The sequence below is a fragment of the Manis pentadactyla genome, chromosome 6, assembly GCF_030020395.1.
Source record: "Manis pentadactyla isolate mManPen7 chromosome 6, mManPen7.hap1, whole genome shotgun sequence".
NCBI lineage: Eukaryota > Metazoa > Chordata > Mammalia > Pholidota > Manidae > Manis > Manis pentadactyla.
The window spans coordinates 29,630,683-29,653,086 of NC_080024.1; the positions used below are offsets into that span (position 1 = coordinate 29,630,683).

General features: G+C 41.4%; 1 long non-coding RNA gene across 1 annotated transcript; it reads left to right on the forward strand.

The window, feature by feature from the left end:
- The first annotated feature begins 1,664 nt into the window (after positions 1 to 1,664).
- LOC130684065 (uncharacterized) lies at positions 1,665 to 22,368 on the forward strand. Its single transcript, XR_008998198.1, has 3 exons — positions 1,665 to 5,169; positions 13,030 to 13,151; positions 15,511 to 22,368. It is a non-coding gene; the product is annotated as an uncharacterized LOC130684065 (long non-coding RNA).
- The last annotated feature ends 36 nt before the right edge of the window (positions 22,369 to 22,404 follow it).

Below are 22,404 nucleotides of genomic sequence, written 5' to 3' on the forward strand. Positions count from 1 at the left end.
TGTACCTTCTGCAGCCTGGACGAGGCACCGCATGAACAGTGGCGTGACAGTGGAAGCAGTGTTGGTGCCTGCCTGGGCCTAGGCTAATCAGCCAAGAGAAGCTGGGACTGTAAAATTAAGAGGGGGAAAAGACACTTGACCAATTGGTAGATGTCTAGGGATGCTGTTCATTTTGTCAATGGTTCATTGGAATTTGGGTTAGGAAATAAAGTTTTTTTCCCCTTTAGATAGATAAGAGGGTGTATCTTCACAAAATTCAAGAGGAAGAAGCTGCATGTTTTTGCAACCATTTTGAGGGCAAAAGTAAATATATGAAATATTTCTTAAAGTCTATAAGGGAGAAATTGGAGTAGACAACCAAGAAAAGAATGAAGAGTGGAAGAACAGTCAATTTAGGAGATCTCCGTATGATGTGGCTCCTCAAAGACGGTGCAAAAAACAAAAAACAGGAAGCAAGGAGAGAGGGACAGAAACAAAGGCTTGGTGAGCACCAAGCTGAGGAAAACTTTCCTGAGAGCCCTTAAAACATAATCGGAGGAACAAGGTAAAGACCCAGAAAGGGCAGCATGTAATGGAAAGATTCACAAGGAGATTCCCCTACTACGGCAAACTCTCAACGGACCAAGAAATCTGCTGTGCTAATAGCTCTGAACCAGTTGCTTTGCATGAGATCCGGGCTAGTCCAAATGACTTTGTCATACTTCCATTTCCCATTTTAAATACAGACCAAATAACAGTTTCAAGGTGTATATAGCATTACAGTTATCAAGTTAACTCAATGCAGAGAAGCCAACCGTGTTTATATACTCAAGAGTTTTCCCATATAATTTGTAGAAAGGTTGGATGAGTCACTTCCATAACACACCTTTCCCTCCTCGCCCTTCTCACCTTCAAAGTGTGCTTTGCTTCTTCAACTCATAGCTCATTCCTGGAAAATGCTGTGTCACCACTCCACTGTTCTTTCCCCGTATTGGGCAGAGCCACCCATAGATCCAACATGGCTACAGAGAATTAACTGTAGATATAAATTTTAAAGTTTCTGTGACTTTAGATAACTCTCTGTTAATAGACTTACACTGCTACTTATCACACTTAGATGAAAGGTGTGCCATTCTTAGATACTCAAGCGGTATATTTTGCTGAAAGTGACCCTAAAAACCATCACCAGGATCTGAAATTAAAATCAAATGAAGTCCCAGCTGATAAAAGCAACAATCATTAAAAGATATTAACATTGAATTATGACTATGTGAGGGATTATTTAATCAAGCCATAAATACCTGAATTTCTAAATGATACCATCTGAGGCAGAGGCTCTCTGCTAATCAGCCAGGAGAAGGGATGGAGAGGAGGGTTGGTCAAAATATTTTGGACTGTCTTCTGGAAGCAATGGAAACTAAAACTTAATGAGAGCTTTCTAAGTTTCATAAACTTTGCCAGTGATTTTTATACTTTATCTCATCATGGCACTGGCATCACTACTTTCATTGTAAAGGTTCATGAACTTAAAATCAAAGCCTTTATGTCACTCTTTCCAGTTGACCCTGTTAGTGGCAAATGCAGAATCCATGCTCCAGGTCAAATCTAAAATTCACTTCCGTTTCATTTTTCAGGAGTTAGTTCTTAAGAACAGTCCTGATGGATTCCCCCCTCCCCCACCGCACTTTGGGCCACAGCTCCAGGTCTCATCTCACTGGACCACCCAGACAGAAATTACCACCCATTAAGAGAAAAGACTCCTCTGTGAACCTGAAAGAACTCAATTAAGTCCAGTGGACAACATGGCTAAGACACTATGATAGGTGCAGGGACAGGGAACAGATAATTAGGAACAGAAATATAAATATAAATATAACATGGCTCCAGAACTTTGTAACAATTTTTTTCCTATGAAGTCTTTTCTGTGCCTCCCTTCCTAGAATGGACTTCCCCCACTCAAGAGCCTCACTGAACCAGAAACATTTATTACCTGCAAAATTTCATCATACTTTGAATTTATTTAACAAAGGAAAATTCAGCAGTTGATCCTCCTTAGAAGGCTGGAGGAGAGGAAAAAAATTGCAATTGAAGTTAACCTTTACTTTTCCCCTCTATTGACCTCCAGCTCCTTGAAGGCAGGAAATGCACCTGTACTGTTTAGCACAGGGTCTAGAGCACAGTAAGTGTTCAGAATGAATCACTGAATGAATCAAGTTAACTAAGTAATCCAATCAAGCGGTGGAGAGAAATAATATAAACAACTGAGTAAGAAACAGCACAGTTTAACAACTAAGATTTTTCCAAATGGAGATTTGCAGCTGAAAAAAAATAATGCTAAAACAACCCCCAAAAGTTGAAACATCAAAGAGAAGAGTCCATAACACGCAGTATAACATTATCTTTTTGCCTTCTTCAGGCTGTCTTCTAAAAGCATGCTGTGGACACCGTAATTTATTCTGCCCAATGTTCTACAATTGCAAGCTACAGGCAGGGTATGCAGTTCACTGTAATAATATTTAGACTCTAATCTGCTCCCCTTAGCTCATCTACTATCCTGCTTCACATCCTATGATACTACACATGGGAAAGGCCTCATGAAAGGGATTAAGCACCTCCTTTTACTCACAGTAATGTTAATAGCTTCTATTTATTTAGTACCTACTATGGGCCAAGCACCCACTAGATGCCTGCCAGGCTGATCGTATTTAATCTTTGCAACAATCCTAATGAAGTGGGTGCTAGCTTTCCACATTTACAGATGAGATTTCTGGGACACTTAAGTAATTTTCCCCCAAACTCCATGGTAATGGGAGGCCAAGTGAAGATGTGAATTTGGGTTTGTCTAACTTCAGGGCCAGGACCCTTAAATACCTAGCTAAACTCAGAATTATTAGAATTACCTGACAGGAGATAAGGGACATCAAATGCAACTCAAATTTGTCATTCCCAGAGAAATAGATCCCTCCTCATAGGGCATCCTGCTTTAAGCTGCCTTTATGGGGTGAAGCTGCAATTCTGGCCCAGCTCAGCTGCCCCCAGGAATGACTACTGCCCACTGGTGCAGCAGGGAAGAAAGATGGGGCAAAATGAAGTCACACTTTATTTCGAGGGGTCATTTTCTGTGTCAGAGAAAATGGGTCTTAACATATCTTGAACAAGCAGTGTAGTAGGCGACAACGAATCCACAGTAATCTCAGGAGGAAGCCATTTCACCCTCTCGCAGTTACTGCTTTACCCGAATGCAGGCATGTAAATAACCAAGATAACTAGAGTCGAACTTAGAGCCTCCAGGGAGGGAATTCATAAGCACTGTGCAAAGTGGTTTATAAATGTCATGTTATTATTTCTTAAAATGGGTTAGGCAGGTGTTTATCCACGCTTTTTTATAGACCGAAATGATTTCCCATTTTCAAATCTTTCTCCTGTGGACTGGAAATGGTTACAGGCTATCTCTAAAGGAGAAAATGAATGCACAAGTGCGTATGCTGTGTTGGAGCTGGAAGGGGCCTCCAGTGCAGCCTGCCCAGCCGTCATCAGGCTGAGGCCAGGAGAGCTGGTGCCTTGCCTCGGGACACATCCTGGACACATCAGTACATGAGCTCAGCCTCAAACCCAGGTCTGTCTGCTCTTAGGCCAGGGTGTTTTCTGACATCCCAGGGGAAGCAATGTTAATTCAGGGATGCAACAGTCAGGGTGTCATGTAAGGACCTGGAATGCTAATACCAGTCAGTATGCCGCAACTGTTTCCAAAAATAAATATAAAGATTGGTACATAAACAATACAGATAGATTTTTTAAATAAAAATATATAGATAAGAAAAAATAATGATGGATGGAAAAATATGAAACAGTCTTCTTACCCTCCAGAGATAGTCACTGACTGAACCTGGTTATCTTTGCTTCTGGACGTTTCTATGCTTCCTGGTGCTTACAGATTGATTCTCCGAAGACCATGGGGCCACCCTGTAAATGCCATTTGATAACCAGCTTAGTAGCATATTTCAAACACCTTCCCAAGGGAATGTATCTTCATCTATGTTACTTTTTATGGCTGACTAGCATCCCACGGTATGGCTGCTCTGTAATTCATTAAGTCAGCTCTCTACTGTGAGACTCTCAACATTTTTTTCACTGCTAGAAGCAATAGAAACATGGAGTGATAACTAAATGGCATCAGCCCCCTTCCAGTGGTGCTTCCTTAGAGCTGTGTCAGCAGGGATGAGCTCCTGACCCCTCCGTGCCTTTTCCTGCACCAGCAATCACGCCCCCCTCACAGGGATTGTTGGCTGTTTTAGGAGAGAGAACGCATATAGGATTTGCTAAACACATGTTCCTTGCTTTAGTTATTATTTAGTTTTATACTAGGTTTTTATTAACAAGTCTTCCACGAAAATCTTTTTAGCTAATTTTTTGTGCACGCCCTTAATTATTTCCTGAGAACAAGTCTTAGAAATTGTATCATTAAACCCAAAAGTGTTTATGGATTTTTCACATTTATTGTCAAGTCGCCCTCTTAAAAGATGGTGCCAAGTTACTTTCCCATGAAAAGAAAAAAGAGTGCTCAGGACCTCACACCTTGTCCACAGCTGGCATAATGATTCCTTTTCAATTCCATTGTGTGTTGGGGAGTTAGTTTCCATCTATGTTTTGGCCATTAATATCTCTTCTCCTTCTCCTCCTTTTCCTCTTCCTCTGCCTTCTTCTCTGTGGACTTGTCTCCGGCACAGTTTAATCTCTCTGAAATTGGTTGTGAAGTCCATTTAGCAGCTGCTTTTTACTTTTGGGTAAAAACAAATTCACTAGATTGTACAACCACCGGGAGGACAAGGCCTGGACTGTTCCCCTCGCTGCTGTCACTCTCCATAGACTTATTGTGAAACGTTCCCAGGAAACACTGGTGGAATGACTAACTGGCCGGATGGCTGGAAGGCTGGTGGGTGGAGCATCATAAGAACAGTTCCTGAGGGCAGCCTGGCAGCAACTGACATGGCAGAGGTCCCCTGGGCTGCCAAGCCTTCCCTTCAGTCCATTTAATGGAAGATATCTAGCCAGGAGCCACCCCTCGAGTAAAACTCTCACTACCAGAAATTCCTTCCCATTTCGGGAGACTTCTTGTTGTGAGGCTAGGCACGCCACCAAACATGCAGCACCTCAGGCTCATTTATCTGACGGGGAGAGCCAGAGTCAGCAGTAAGTATTCTTCAGATCAGGACACCTGTATTGTGGACCTGCTGAGTAAAGTAGCTAGGCTCTGGGTGAAACAAATACATGAGAAACATTGAGGGGGGAACAGGAGATGATGATGTCCCTATCCTCAATGACAGGTGTCCCTTCAGCCCCTTCAGACATAACAGGAGCCAGGCGGGCAGGCAATTGTTGCCCTACTGAGAACACAGCTGTAGAGTTGCCATAATCTGGAATGTTGTATGTAATCCTCCAGTTTAGTTGGTTTAGTTTTTCAGACCTTATGTAGGTCCAACAAAGGGTTAGATATGGCCCATGTGAGTAATTTGCAACTTTGCCCAGGAAGCTGACAACTCACAGAAAATAAAGCAGCCATGCGGCAAGCAAGGACACAGGTGGTAAAGCGCAAGGCATGTCTGGGGTAGGAGTGCTAGCAGGTGTAGACAGTAAGGCCTGAGCCTCATTCTCTAGGGCAATGCTCAGATGGGCTGAAAGGAACAGTGAATGAACATTGAATGAATCCCCCAGTCTTTGAAAATGCACAAGCTACAAAGCACTGGTGTGCAGGGCATGGAGGCAGAGTCAGGCAGAGCATGTTAAGCGGAGTGGATATAAATCCAGTTGAGTGCAGGACCTAATGGATTCAGCAAGAGATGAGAGAGAGACAGTTTGGCGGAGATGGCAAGCCCAAGCCTCCACAGGACAGAGTCCTGTACAGCCTCCACAGCCTTACGGGTGCAGCACTTACCCTGCAGTTCTCCCCTGGAAGTTACCCAGGACACTGCCAATTTTGGACACCCACACGCAGGAGTGGCAGCCCCAACTTGCCTCACAAAACTCAGAAGACTCGTGAGCCTGACACTGCAGAATTTATACTGGCAGCCTCCCATCTTCCGAGCTGCTGCCCACCCTCTTTCTCTTTAAACAGCAAACTCATGTATGATGTTCTAGTTTTCCCTTTGAAATGCTCCAGCCAAACACTTGTGTGGTCACCATGGCAACTATCAGGCAGCATCGTCTTGTGCCGGAAGCCGAGGCTGCCAGCAAGAAAGCCAATACAGTAGTATATTGTTGCTTCCTGGACTAATCTTTTAAACTGCAGCCTATAGTGTTCCCATAATATATTCGATCAGAAGCTTGAGTGGTTTATTGAATTTAATGGGCCATGGCGCTCCTTTGACTGAGCAGTCCATTCAGTAGTGGGCCTTTATTTTGAATTTTCTCCTTGGCAATGAAAAGCGCAGGGCCTACCATGGTGCACGTTTTGTGATTTCTAAGGTTCTAAGAAAGAAAATGGATTTGCACACATAAATAGACTCTGTGTTTTTAATCTCACACTAGTTGAAGAATTATTCATCTTATTTTGACTGGACCCAGGTGGGCTGTCTGCCAAACATCTGATTTCTAGATACTATATGTATCACCAGGGGAGAGCTAATACATTTCTGTGACTGGTGAACACTACAGGGAGGTGAGAAGTCAGAGGCAGCTGGTTCAGCCGAACAGCAGCTATCAGTTCCAAGTCTGCCAAGGTGCCCCCCCACCTTTGTCCTAATAAAGGGCCCCTGCCTCCCCTGCATCCCTGGGTGAGAGGGAGGTAAGGTAAGCAACGGATGGGGGCACATTTATGGCAGAAGGGGGCAACACAGTGGGACACTACAAATAAGTGTTCTTTGGGATCAGTAAAATGAGAGGTTCAATTGTTTCAGAAAGTTTCAGTCAACTAGGGACTTGAAGAGATGGGATATTAATAAGAGGAGTTGTGCACTTGGACCTTTACATGTTTGAGAGAAGTGTGGGTAAACGTCGGAAGCCCTGTGCAGGCGATGCTTCTTTGAGTGTGAAACCATTCAGGGCAGGACTAGGCTGCGTAGGTCATAGCTTAATACCCACTAGTTTGTTCATTGACAATTTAGCTTTTTCTAATTATTTAATTAATAGTCTTATCAAATTACTGATTAGTTATAAAATGCAGTTGACCCTTGAACAACATGGGTTTGAATTGCATGTTCCACTTATATGTGGTATTTTTTTTCAACCAATATATAGGAAAATTTTTTGGAGATTTGTGACAGTTTGAGAAAACATTTTCTTTTCTCTAGCTTACTTAATTGTAAGAATACAGTATAAAATACATATAATAAACAAAGTACGTGTTGATTGGCTGTTTATGTCACCAGAAAGGCTTTCCATCAACAGGCGGCTATCAGTAGTTAAATCTGAAGACAGTCAAAGGTTATACTCAGATTTTCAACTGTAAAGGGGGTTGACACCTCTAACCCCTGCATTGTTCAAGGGTCAACTGTACTTAATATTAGGCTTTGCATTCAATGGATGCTAGCTGGACACCTCCTCTGTTTTGATTTCTTTTTAAATCAGACATTAGGCACACAAACTCTCATCATTGATCCAGGCATGAACCTCTTTGGTTTACTTATCCTTACACTTATTTATTTATTAATAATTTATGAACACCTATGAACCTGCCAACCTCTATTCACAGTTCTAGATGTTGTGGGAGGTACAAAGATGAAGGAAACAGGTCATTCCTTTGAAGAAGCCTTGATTTTGTTGTGATAGGCTAATCACAGTTCCCAAAGACATGTCCAAACCCTACCCCTTAAAACCTGTGAGTGCCACCTTACTTAGAAAAGGGTCATCGTAGATGTGCTTAAGTTAAGAACCTAGAGGTGATTAGATTATTCCCAGACTCACTAAATGCTGTCACAGGTTTCCTGATAAGGGAGAGAAAAAGGTTTCACCCACCCAGACAGAAAAGAAAGTAACTTGAAAAAAGAGGCAGAAACTCAAGTGATGTGGACACAAGCCAGCAAACATCGGGAAATTCTGGCGGACATCAGAAGCTAGAAGGGGCATGGGACAGACCCTCGCCTGGAGCCTCCAGAGGAGGGCAGGCCTACTGGACTTTTGTCCAGACTGAAAGAATACAGTTCTGTTTTTGTGAGCCACAGAGGTGGTGGTAATTTGCTACAGCAGCCACAGGAATCTAATACCTTTGGGGTGATAGTGAGGCATACCTGCACTTACTGTACTCCTCTCTGCTGAGCATTTTAATTCTTTTAATTAAATTTCTTTTAAGTCTCCAAACAATACTATCAAGCAGGTACTATAATCCCTGCCATTTTGTATATGTGCCAATTGAGTCTCAATGTACTAGAAAACTCTCAAATTGGGTCCTAAGCCTAATTAGTGGCATCCAAGAGATTCAAATTCAGGTTTCCCTGCTATCCAGCAGAGAACATTCCTGTGAAGCCTTTTGAAAGCCCAAATGCCATAAGGTGAAGGGTGTTCCTACATGTACTGTACTACATTAGTACAGTGACGGGTTTTTTTGTGAAAGGAGAAGTCCTCTTTGGATTTTTTTTAGTTAGCAAAAACAGGTACTAATGTAGGTCTTTCATAAAAGCAAAATGGCGAAACACAAACTTTCCTTTAACTAGGTACTGAAAAGCACACCCTAAAATCCATAATTAAAACATATGCATACCCTGAACTCTAAAGCACAGATCACCCATATATGCTGAAATTAAAATGGCTTCTTTCTAGATTTTCTAATGGAAAAATTCTAAATAGTTTAACTGAAGCTTCACTTTTCTCTATCCCTTAAGCCTTGATTTTACTGGTAGTCTAAGCCATTCTTCATACTTCATCTGCTAATAAGAAAATTCTATGTCTGCCTAATACAAAAATGCATAAAATGACTTCAGGGAACATGGGGCACACCAGTTTTGCTACAGCAAAGCTGTTCACATGAGAGTCACAAGGGAGGGAAACAGAACTTTGCTCCAAGACTGTAGAGAACAAGGAAGGTCCAACCTAAGGAATTGGGACTTGATCTTATCAGCAGAGGTAAAGATCATTAGACCAGTAACAGGAGGTCATTGTGACTTTGTACTTACAGTATTGGGGGTGAGGATACAGCAGATTGCAGGCACTCAAGGAAAAACTGGGCAGAGTACAAATGGAAGCAGATGGAGTAAGCTCCTGCCTGGTGGTGCCTGGCAGTGGAGGAAAGGAGACAAACAGAATGACAGTGAGGGGGCAGGTAGGTGGTGGGTGGGCTGCAGCAGGTCAAGTTTCTGCCCTCCTGGCATCTGTGAGGCTGAAGGAGACTGGATAGGAAGGCAGTGGTTTCTTACAGTGAAAGCAAAGGCTCTTCCTAGATTCCAAAAGACATGGATTAAGCTCAGTTCAGTAATTCTCAGAGTACTGCAGGGAGGCGCCGCAGTGGGTGGGGGTTCTCTGGACAGTGTTACAGAGACATTCGTGCTTTGATAATGTCTGTTCTTTAGTTTTTGCATGAGTCAATACCTTCATTCAAAACATGTTTCACTAATATTTAAAGTACCTTTGTTTCCTTCTCACCCTGGACCTCTGGCCCTGTGATACCTGGCACAGAGGCTGTGTTTAATAAACGTGAGCTAGGCATGAATGGTGTCTAATAGCATGACTGCTGTATGTGTTCCATGACCTTGGGCAAGTTACCTGGGCTTGTTTTCTGATCTCTGAAATGCAGATAATAACATCCCAGTAACAGTATAGTTCTGAGCATTAGCAGAGAATGTATAGCATAGGGCATAGTAGCTGACAGGTAATACATGAAGTATTATGGCCAAGGCCATGTTTTGAGAAGCCATGTGGCAGAGTGGTCAGGACAGAAACTGTGAGTTAAACACACTTGATTTCAATCCAGTTCAACTACTTACTGTCTACATGACCATGGGCGATTTACTTAACCTCCCAAAAGCTAGCTTTTCATTCATAAAATGTAGATGATAATATTTACTTAATTAGGGATGTTGTGAGGAGTGAATGAGATATTATATATAAGCTAGACTCTCCTTTGACATTATGTTAATATATACATGTACATTAATTTACACATTACATTGATATATACATTTAAAAATAATATTTCACTTTCAAATGGAAAAAAAATTGATTATCTCCAATAAAAACCGTTTGGACCTAGTTTAAGAAATAAATAGTTCTGCATTGATAAATTTAATGTCCCCCTTCTCCAGATTAAAGAGCATCCCCAATCTCTCTCTTTCCTGAATGGAGAAGAACTTTACAAATTTATGAGTAGACATAATAATATAAAACTCTGTTAATGTTCCTTATTCTAGTCTCTCTCTGGTTGGTTTCAATACTTCAAGGTATACACAGCTGAAAAGGTTCACACTTTCTATACCCCAGATGATGTGAGACAAATGGAAAGAATAGCAAGCAAGATTGGAGAAGATTTTTAGAATGTAGATTCTCACAGTTCACACAGCTTCTGAGTGCCAGTCCATAATATCACTACTGGATGATTATTGAAGACACGAACATGAAAATACAACAATTAGATAGGATACTTCGGGGAATAAACCCCCATGAGATTCTGCTTGATTAAAAATGGCCCATGTGGAAACTTTCAAAACATGAAATTAGTTTGGACACATTAGAAAGTCTTTTCACACATACTAATTAACAAAATAACTTGACACCAGACCATGGAGAGAGTCAAAGGAAGCATGTTGGTTCAATGCTCTAAGTAATAAATTAGACGCAGCCATGTATTCTGACCTACTCCATGCATGTATAGAGTGGATAATGACTGAGTGCTCAAAAGATTTGGAGATGATTAAAATAAGGTCCCTGACATATAGCGGCTCAAGGTCCAGTGGGGGAGACAGATACATAAGTGCTCAATATATGTGCTATACGGGACAATGGGGTATAGAAGGACACAGTTTGTGGAGAATGAAGCTGCTAAGCTGCATTGACAGATTTAGCAAAACATTTAATTTTTTGGCTCTTAATCACTAACTACAGATAAAGACAGTTGACAGAGCTCAGTTTTTAGCTATATGTTAAGATCTAATTCCACATTCTTCCTTTTTAAGATATCCATCTCTTCTGCCTTCAATCAGAAACTGAGGTCTCAAAGCTCTGAATATATTAAAAAATAGACTTGAAAAATAAGAAACTCAGATAATCTATTGCTTATTTGATCTACAATGTAATATTGATGCTGAATTGTTATGTTTGTTTCTCATTAACTTGGTTGGTAGGACACTAGTCACAAAATAAATGAATTCAAAGACAGCAAAAGGCAAGAAAATTAATCTATCAAGAATTCACAGAAGTCTAATGTTGCTGAAACAGAGGGAAAACTCATTTAAACGGAAATTTTGAAGATATTAGTGTCTATTTTTTCTAATTTCAAGGTTTAGATATATTTTGAACTGGACAAGTCACCACCCTTGGTTTCAGTTTCCTAAGCCTATAACATGAGGGGTCTGTATTCATCAGAACTCTTTAGAATGCAAATGAAAGAAATCCAACTCAAACTGGCTTAATTAAGAAAAAGCAGGAGCTTATTGATTTAGATAACTGAAAAGGGTAAATGAGCTTCACACATAGCTGTATCTAGGAGCTTTAAATGATGTCACCAGGATACTATAGCTCTCTCTCTATTGGCTCTGATTTTTATACTGTTGGCTTCATTCTCAGGCATGTTCTCCCTCTGTGATAACAAGATTGCTTCTCACATCTGAAGGTTTACTTCCTAAAACTTTAAAGCCCAGCAGAAAAGAATTTGTTCTTTGCCATAATTGCAGAGGAAGTTCCAGAACTGAATGTCGTTGAATTTGATTGACATCATCATATCCCTAAACCACTCACTGTGTGCATGGGGAATACAATGTTTCAATTGGTCAGATGTACGTAAACCGCCCTCCTCTGGAGTTAAGAGGTGGAGTTGGTACAAGATCTGAGAATGAGCGGAGATAACATTCCCATGGAAAGCCAGCTTCACCTACAGAACATAGGGGAAGTGATGTTTGGGAGCCCTCACACAATAGATGTCTGCCATAGGACGGAACACATCGCCTCTAAGCTCTCTTCCACCCCCTAAAATTACCTCTTGAGACCCTTCCTGTATTAGATAAGGAAACTGTACCAAGAAAGGGGGAGTGATTTTCCCAAACCCCATAGCTACTTAGTGACAGTAACTAAGCCCTTGTCTCTTAATTCACAATCCCATGTTCCAGATCTTTTCAAGGGTTCTAACTCCAGGGATCACAAAGGACTCAACCAAAAATGATTCACAAAGTGTGCACCCTACCACTTTAAGAGAGTACCATAATAAAGATCATTTCTATATTTCTTCTGAAGATGCCATTAACTCAGATAACTTATTGCAGGTACAGCAGAGAGCCTCTGCATTGCCTATTTGACTGGCTGACCCTACTTCAAACGTGCTACACATGGCACCTGTTTCTAGTCCAGCTGACGATGCTTTGAGTTCTCATGTTTAATGTCTAAGAAGAGCATACTGGTGGTTACCATAGCAACTGTCTGGAGGTGACTCCTATATTGAGAGAAGGATGCCAGGAACAATACTGCTTTTTTTTCTTGATCTAGACTAGCTCTGCCGGTGGACCTAGGCATAGGAGATTTTCCTTTTTAAGCTTTTCAGATGACAATGTATAGCCAGTGCTAGGGCCCTGATAGAGCCCTTTAAATTCTTATTAAGACTGGGAGTTTAAATAGTTTATTCAATCTCATAGCTCCTATTTCACTTCAGAATTTCCCAGAGTGCATACCTGGTGACTTATTTAAAATTGCATTTCTTTTTTCTCTTCTCAAAGGAAAGGATCTTGTCCACTCTCGCACATTAGGTGATTTCTGGCTTTCCAATGTGCAAACTCATGAATATTCTTAATTAGAACTGTGGTTTCCCGATCTCTTTCATATAGGGCTATGCTGGAACTTAATTGCAGCAAGGGGCTAGGAACATCTGGCAGGTCTAAGAGCCATGAACTGTGGTTCTGAATATACTATATGAATTACCAGCACAGGGGTGCATCGCTGCAGGTGCTGACATGCTGTGGAGATGGGGGGGAAGAAGGAAGCAAAGCAAATAATGACCACTCAACAAATTTTTCCAAAAGGCTCAGCTGACTAACTGGCTACAGGTAAAGTTTACTCCTTAATTGAAAACATAAGCAACAACATAAGACTGGCACACCTGCCATCCAATAAGTTAAGGATGGTGAAAAGAAACATCTCATTTTTTTATATTAGCAGGCTGTCCACTGTTTGGCAGCTCTTTTCCAAATTATTTTTATTTACCTTCCTTCATTAGTATGAAGCTTGAAATAAGATCTATTCAATTTCATATTGTTGACTTGACTGATGTCAAAATATTGTACTAGTTATGACCTAGGCAGTGATAGACACCTTCAAGGGAATGTGGCTTGAGGTTTAAAATGTGGTCCTTGAAAACTGAGTGAGAAATAGTTAGAGAAATTTGACCTTAGTTTTGAGACTTAAATGGAATAAATTTAAATTTAAATGTTTGTGATTGAAAACCATAAGGAGCATTTTGGTAAACAATAATGGAGATTAATTCACTAAATATTTATGGAACATATACTATTTTCAAACCCTTTAGATACTGTAAGGGATATAAAGATCAATGTTCTTGGGATGAACTACAGGAGATGAGAGAGCCTTTAATCACTAGAATCCTTGGCCATATGTGATAAAGTATGATAGTATTTTGAAGTAGGTAGACTTTAAACTTGACAGGGGAGAGCAAGTCAGGTAAAAGGACCAGTAGAAGCAAAAACTCAGAAAAGACAAAAGAGAAAAAGGGAGTGGGAAATGAGACTGATTGAGTGTCCACAGTCTGAGGAGCAGATTATAGATTATTTTTATGTGTTATCATGTTTAATTCTTAAAACAACCCTATGAAATATTCCCAGATAATTTCCAGATACATAGAATGAAATTCTGAAATGCTAAATAATGTCTCCAAGATCACTCGGGCAGTAACTGCTAGTACTGGAATTTAATATTCACATTAATGGAAAAATTACCAGAGCAGTTTGGCTACATTGAAAGAAGATCTGGGAAAGAGGTTGGAATATAGTCAATCAAAGCAGTCAACAAGGCTGGAATGTAAGATGGGTAAGTTCAAAGTCAACTCCACAGGTAATATGAGTCATTCACAGTTTGACCTAAAACTCAGCCAGCTTACCCATGTCCTAAGGGCTTCAGCAGGAGTCTAATACCAACCTGTGACTGTTAAAAGCCCTCCCCACATTTTCTAAGCTTTCTTAAATGTGTTTCCTCTCGTTTTGAACCCCTCCATGCTCCTGTGCTGTGCACAACTGCATAGATATGTTGTAGGGCTCCATTCTAGGTTGCAAAAAAATCCACTACCTTCAAATATTTGATGAGCCTGGTAACTTTCTAAAGATGGGTGGGAATCAGGGGGAAAGGTTGCAATGAGGAGAGACATACCTTCTGCCATCATGTGGGCTCATCCCTGCTTTTTGTTGTTTTCCTGCTCCCCTTCCTTCTGACGCAAGCAAGAAGCCACTCTTACTTGTCTTTCTCAGGGCAATTTCAGATATTTCTTCTCAACAAATACAGGGTTCTCCCTGGAAGGAGCTCTAGTCAGATAGATGGGTGGGACCCAAGGGTGCCTAGAAGAGGGAGGTGCGCTGGAGGCCAGGGCCCTAGTGCAGCAGGAGCTGAGGCCGACACCCAGATATTCACAGTGGGGATGGAAGAGCAAAGGGTAAATAAACATGTGACCTTAGGAAGGACAAACTATTTTTCAAATGACAGGAAAGAGATTTTTTCTATTTTGCAGATTTATTTGCACCATGTAAACCACCTAAGTTCTTAAATGAGGGTTGTGGTATTTTTTTTTTCTTCTTCTTCATCCAAAAAGCTTTAGTTCTATCTAACTTTTGGACATAAGGCAGTATTCTCTCCAGTTATAAAATAGAATATCAGCAGGTGGTCTTAGAAAAGAATTTTCCTAACAGGCTGTACACTTCGTCAGGAAAATTTTTTCATGCCACTAGATTTTTTTTGAAATCATGATTTACTTTCCAGATATTTAAACTTTTATTTCCATTTAGTTTACTTTGAAAAGTAGCAGATTAGCTAGAGCACAGGATAGTCTATGATCAACTGAGCGGCAGAGAACACTGACACAGTCAGACAGCCAAGAATGCAAGTCATTTGTCTTTTCAGAAGGCACACACAAATGATCCTTTCCTACCATATGTTCCAGAGAATTTTTTTATTTCCCTTCAGGTATTTGACCCCCTGTTGAATAAAGGCATTGATCACAGTTGAAGCTATAGAGTGACTGATAGAATAGCTTTGATTTTCAGTAAATCAAATGTAAAAAAGAACAAAAAGTAAACTTCTTGATGTTTAATTCCTATTTCTGAGTCTCTAACTTATGTGAGCATGAAGATGTTGCTTAACAATCTCTTTTTTCTTTTTCTTTTTTTAAAAAAATATACACAGCCAAGATTCTACAATGAGAAAGAAATTTTTTTGACTTGTACTGACCTTAGAGATGGAACTCCTTCAGTAAAATGTGGTAATTTGAAATAAAGCTCCTTGTGTCTGTTTCCAAAGAATTATGACTTAGAAGGTTCATGTGAGGTGAAGGAGAACAAGAAGAAATAGACATCAAGTTGAGATGCTGTGCCAAACATCTGGAGGAGAGAATGAGGGCATTATGAGAAAACAGATGGAAGGAATTTAGCCAGATAAAATTAAAGGCAATGCCCCTCAGCATCTGATTAGCCAAGAGAATTTTATTTAAAAGGAAAATACCTATAAAACCTGTATTTTAACAAGACTTTGGACAAGAACTTTTAAAAATCAGAGTTCTTATCAGTACTTGAGGTTTATTTTGAAGTCTTTAATTTACTAATTACTGTGTGGATCATTTTGTTTTGTTTTTTTAATTAGAGGCAAGACCCTCATAGATAACCCAAATGCTTGTAGATAAAGACCTCCACTAAAAAGTCTTTCTATGTTATTTTAATTAACCCACTGAAATTCCATTAAAAAAATCAGGGTCTAAATCAAGCATTTGTGGTGTGAGTTAAATATTTGTGTTTGCTGAGGAAAGCTGATAATGCCTCTTTGGGAATTGGCTTTACCTCTGCAAGAAAGAGCTTAACTTTCGTGTATGAACATTTTATCCATTAACTGTACTGAGCACAGGGCTGAAGGTTCACCAGCTTGGCCAAGGCCCGTGAAAATTTTTAAGATCTGATCTTAAAAAATTTGTTGGATCCAAAATAAAACACTACACTCTAAAAAGCAAATTAATAATTATATCAAGAATATATAAGAATACCAAAGCAAAATTACAAAGATGGCTTCAAATCCTTACACAAAATACTGTACTGTATTTAATGTGACAGATGTGACATGAGCCCTCTCAAATCAAGATTCCCGGGTCTTCCAGAGGTCCTAAAGTAGTGCTGCTCGTGAGGAGAAGCAGCTTTCTGTGAGAGCACATACATTCTTCTGTTACACATTCCTTTTGTAACCCAGAAGGAAAAAATCACCCTTTCCTTTAATATTCAGATAAAATGGCTTGAGTCTACAATGCAGAAACTGGGAGATGTATGGCACACACCTCAAAATTCTGTGGTGTTCCCTGGAAGTCTATTGCTATCCTAGTTAAATCTTGCCCAGGCTTCCTGCTGCTTCTGACTTCTTGATACTTGCCTACTTTCTCTTCTCCTGTGATTTCTCTCCTCTTTCCAAACTATATCTAGCCACCTTTCTCCTCACTGCTTATAAATGTGCCACCAACAAAGGGTCTCTGTGCATGACAGCCTTTGTTTAATGTTTGGGAATAATGAAGAGGGGCTAGCACCTTACAGAATAATAAACAACTAAACATGGAATACAATAGTATATTGTATCTGTAGCTCCTCATCCATTCCCCCAGGGGAAATTTCTTACCAGCGCTTTCTTGCCTTGGGCTCTGGCCTTCAACCATATGCCTGGGGCACACAGTTCCTGGCAAGATTGCCATTTTGCCAAATCTCCTCTCTCAGCTCCCAGCAGCCCCTGCCTACCCCAGGAAAAGTGACCATTCCTGTTACAGACCACCTAGCTCGCCTGGTACTTTTTATTGCATACCTAATGATGCCCATTATTGGACTTTCTTAGCAAAGACATCTTTAGCCTGTAGTTAAATTCTGTCACATCCTTGAAATGTGGAAGCTGCTCAGTAATTTTCCCTTTTTTGGTTAGTAACGTTTACCTTTCTGTAAGATCTCTAAAGAAGACCCACATGCTCAAAATAACAAGTGGCATATGTTTCAGCAAGCCGCCTTTCCCCTGAAGAATTTTCTTTCTTTTTTTTTTTTTGCTAAGTCTTTGGGAAAAAAGTCCTTGGAGATTCAAGTCCTTTGTTGTTTAACAGAGGAGACAGAGCCACAAGACCCAGATTTTGCTTCCAGTATTTCAACGTATTTCAACTCAAAATACTGATTGACTCCAGGGTAGCAAATTCAGAAATGGATTATGAGGTAGAAATAATCACCCTTAGAGAAATAAATAAAAAAAGACATGCATGAGAATAAGAAGCCAGCAAAGCCCCCAGGGGGGAGGTAGTATATAAGCTGGGCCTTGAAAGAGAAGGAGGAGCATTTCCCAGGAATGCTAGGGAAGCATTTTCTTCAATTGTATTTGACTCTGGACATCTTGACTGAAGACCACCTGAAAAATCCATTTCATCTCGATGCAGTTTAAAAGACAAAGTCACAATGCTAATTTTCTCCACAAAGAATGAAAAAAACATTCACTTATTTTCACTGAATTTGCTAAGCTACCAATGGACTCTTTGATTCTGACTTGGACTCCGTGCATTATTTTTCCCCATTTAACCAATGAAGATCCTTCACAACCTTCAGTGGACAAGCGCTGTGCTGGCATGACCGAACGATAAGATACAGCCTCTCTGACAGCCAAGAGAAGGAAGATACGGATGCAGAGAGAGACTTACAAAATGATGTAGTAAATGGAATAATAGATTTGGGCAAGGAGAGCCATGGATCCAGAGGGTGGCCAACTCTCTCCAGGGAGTTGTGGGGGTTCTGTGAGGAGGTAACATCTGAGCTCCTTCCCAAAGGTTGAGAGATCACTGGGTAACAAGGAGGAGGAGAGTGTTCCAAGGAGAGGACACAGACTGTGCCAAGGTGGAGAAAACAGTGGCCTGGAGTTGGAGCTGCGCTGACGGAGGGCAGGCGAGGAGGCTGGGGAATCAGGCCATGTGCTGAGGATGCTCTTGGGGGTGCCCCTGAGGAATGGGAACTGGTCAAGGTCACGGGGGCAGAAGATGTGGTGAGACAGGCTGTCTGAGCAGGGGCTCTGACTGTACCTAAACCAGATCCACAGAACAGGGTTGCTTCGATGTTCTATAGATGGAGATTCCACATTATAGTTCATTGGGGGAAAAAAGGAAGCTGAAGCTTTAAAAGAAAAAGTGACAATGAAAGGCAGGACATGACAACTGCAGATTTGTGATTTAAAAAGACAACTCCAGCATCAGTTACAAAGTAGAACAGAAGACGTGGAGACCAATAAGGTATTCACTGCAGTGGTTTGGGCAAGAGATGATAAAACCTTGAAAAAAAGTCATAACGTAAGTGTAGAAACAAAATGTTGCCACTGTGAGATTTTCCAATGTACGGCAGGGTGTTTCGTAAGGTAGGAACATGTTCCAGAGATCTAAGACTGTGATGGGTGAAAAGGGAGAAATGAATAGTACACTAAAGTGCTTATTCATTCCATAGCCCTGTGTCCCTTACCATGATAGGGCCTTACTGTCACCGGTTAGGACTGTCCTCGTGACCCCTCTTCCTTCTTAGTGGGATCCAGCTGACAGCTGGTAACGGGCATGGGACGGCAAAAAGGTGTCAAACACAGATGGGGAATCCCTAAAAGGTTCAGCCACTTCTCTGCCTCAGATGAGAAGAAGGTTCTCCATGCGGAGCCAGAGGATAATGAGCTTTGATGAGAGGCCTCCCCTTACACTCCTGTGTAAGGAGTCCCTGAGTTCACAGAAGCACGGCCTCCCTCTTTCCTGTTGTGCTAAGTGCCTACCCCTGGCCTCTGTCACACTGGGGGCCCCTCTCCTGTCCCATGGCCCTGCGAATGCCTGCTTCCCTCCCTCCCCTCCCCTCCCTCAAGGTGCAGTACCATCCCCCTCCCTTCCCACAAACTGCGAAAGAACAGAGGATGGTGAAGGAAGAGGAGGGTGAGACCATCATGGTGGCCGAGCCGAAGGTGGGGTGTGTAAAATGTAATTAGACATCAAGCGAACTACAAAGATGAAGTTCCTGCTAACCAGTCTCTTGAAGCCCGTAATGCCAAAAGAGTGCTTCCCAAATTTTTGTTGCATTCCGGTATAGATACAGATATCGATGTGGACATTGACACAGATAGATACAGATATAGACATACTTAAACATATAGTCTCTCTATTTTCTTAACTTTGGGAGGATCTTAGTTCTCCCAAGGAGAGCAGAGGCCGGCGGGCACCAGCTGCTGCGTCCTCACTGGTGGGACGGTGAGTTTGGCTGGCAGGAAAGAAAGTAAACCCAGAGGCAGTAGCTGGTAAAGGCAGACGTCCTGCTAACTCAGGACATCTTTCTTCTTCAAAGCCCCGAGTCTCCATTTCCTTTTCAATAAATTCTACTCTATCTTTCCAACCCTCTCAGTTCTCTGTAAATCTTCCCCTTTGACATTAATCCGTACTGACTGACTGCTCTCTGAACTACCGTTGCGGTGAAGTGGTTAGAACTGAGGACCTTGGGAGCAGTCAGGTTTGAGTTTGAATTCTTGTGAAGGTGTACATTTATTGGGTGAGCGCTGGCAAATTATTTAACCTCCCTGAGCCTCCAGGTCATAAAGCCTAATATCACAGACCACTGCCTCCACATCAGGCGTTGTTTTAAGCACTACACCTACATTACCTCACTTAATATATGCTCTGTAAGGTAAGTTTAACGATTATCCTTATATATAGAAGCAAAGAGAGGGACAACAGTGTTCAAAAGGTCACATGGCCAGCAGCAGAGGCTAGACACACCGATTAAACATCTGGGAAGGCGTATTCTGTCTGGGCAGGAAATGCCAGGCCACAGTTGGGACCAGAACCTTGTTATCTGAGTCCAGAGCCTGACACTACCCACTACACCCTTCTGCCTCCCCACATCTGTGCTCTGAGCTTGTGGCTGTAGGTAGAACTCAAGAGACTAGCATGTAAAGTCCTCGGTATGGTGCCTGGCATACAGCAAACACTCCATAAATGGAAACAATTATTACTAAGATTGTCTATTTAAATTTTATTATTATTCACTTATCAGTTAGATGTCACCTTGTATCATTAGCTCTGTGTCTGTCCCATCTCCCTACCATCCTGTACCCCTGAAAGAAGGAGCCAGGCCACCCATCTACCTCTCCACAGCACAGGCCTGGGAACCCGTGAGCCAGTATACACGGATTGGAGATCCTTCTAGATCGAGCAGTATCTCCTGCTGCGCGTTTCCCCCGTTTAATCCAAAAGAATCAGCATGATGGCAGAGTATGCGTTTATACACATTCTTGTCTTGTGTCTTCATAATATGCACTGCCTGGAGAACACAGGAGTCACTGACCCGGCCATAAACCAGGCTCACAGGAGAAAGAGAACAAGGAAGTGTGGGAGTGAAGGGGAGGAGGGGGAAGAGCGGGAGAGGAAAGAGAGATGCTCCTTTTCAAGAATCTTTAAGCATCCTTCAGACAAGCTATGACATTCCTCTATTTGATGACATTCCTCTGTTTTTCCCAAACCTCACCTTCCAAGGGTTTGTATTAACTACCATGTAGGGAAAGCTTTCATCCCTTTTAAACATCAGGCAAAATCAAGAATGTGGCAGTCATGAAACTCCCATTCTGCTCTAATAGAATCGGTATTGCCACCTTAGCAATCGCGGATGTAAGTCCTCTGCAAAGGTGTCAAGGATGTTCTATTTTTGGCCTGAGCCTGTTTCAGCAGTGATGAGAAAAAAGCAGGCCAGAAGAACACAGAAAATAGTTGAGGGCATCTATAATATCCATGAAAGTGACATGGAAGGCACTTGCATGTGTCAGATGGAGGAGAAAATTTGAAACAAAAGGAAAATCTGGAGGCGGACTATTTAACATTCATTTATGCATTCATTCAACAAATATTTGCTGAGTGCCTACTTGGTGCAAAGCACTGCATGAGGTGATCTTATGGAGGATATAAATATTAAACATGCTCAGCTCCTGCCCTTCTCTTACAGTCAAGTGGGGGAGATAAGGCATGCACATATTTATAATTTAGTGGTGTCATGTAAATGCTTGAGGTGGGAATCCGTGGGCTAAATGGCTATATTAGTCATTCTACTGAGAGTGAAGATGCAAATCAACCTGACCCACAAGATCATCAGGCAGTACACGGCATCAGCCTTCTGGCCTTTCTGTAAACCAACAGGTCCTCTGCCTTAGACCCAGACTCTCAGGGAATGCCATTATCCAAGTCCTCTGTCCTTCAGAGGTAGTAATGGCTTTGCGAATTATACTCCGAATCTTGTATTCAGTGGCAGAGGATTTCAACGCTCTTACGATGAGTGGATTCAGAATTTCAGGGGGCCAGTGTCCCATAGTGGCTTAGCACAAAGGCTCCAGAAGGACAGTCATGGACTTGCTTTTCAACACTGCCTATTGGTTCCTTGACAGGGAACTTCTCTGAACCTCTGTTTCCTCCTCCATAAAATGTCAGTAGAGAGGAGTCTCTGAAAGAATGTGCTCTGAAATAAGAGGACTCAAAAAAAAACAGACATTGAAGTTGTCATGGTCATTTTGTGTTCAGAGTTAGGTACTACTTACCATATTAGGTTCTAGCCTTGCAGCCTATTCTTGGTTCTTCCTTCTGTCCTGTGTGATACTAGGTTAACTAATTCACTGTTCTCTTCCTCATTTTTTTTAATTGCCATGGTAAAATATATGTAACATAAAAAATTACCAGTTTAACCATTTTTAAGTACACAGTTCAGTGGCATTAAATACATTCACATTGTTAGACAATCATCACCACCATCCATCTCCAGAAGTTTTTCATCTTCCCGAACTGAAACCTCATACCCATTAAATGGTAATTCCCCTGCCCTCTTCCCCCAGCCTCTGGCAATCACTGTTCTGCTTTCTATCTCGATGAATGTAACTTCTCTAAGTACCTCCTGTAAGTGGACGTATACAATATTACTACTTCTGTGTATGGCTTATTTCACTTAGATAATGTCTTCAAGGTTCAGCCTTATTGTACCATGCATTGGAATTTCATGCCTTTTTAAGGCTGAATAATATTCCATCAAATGT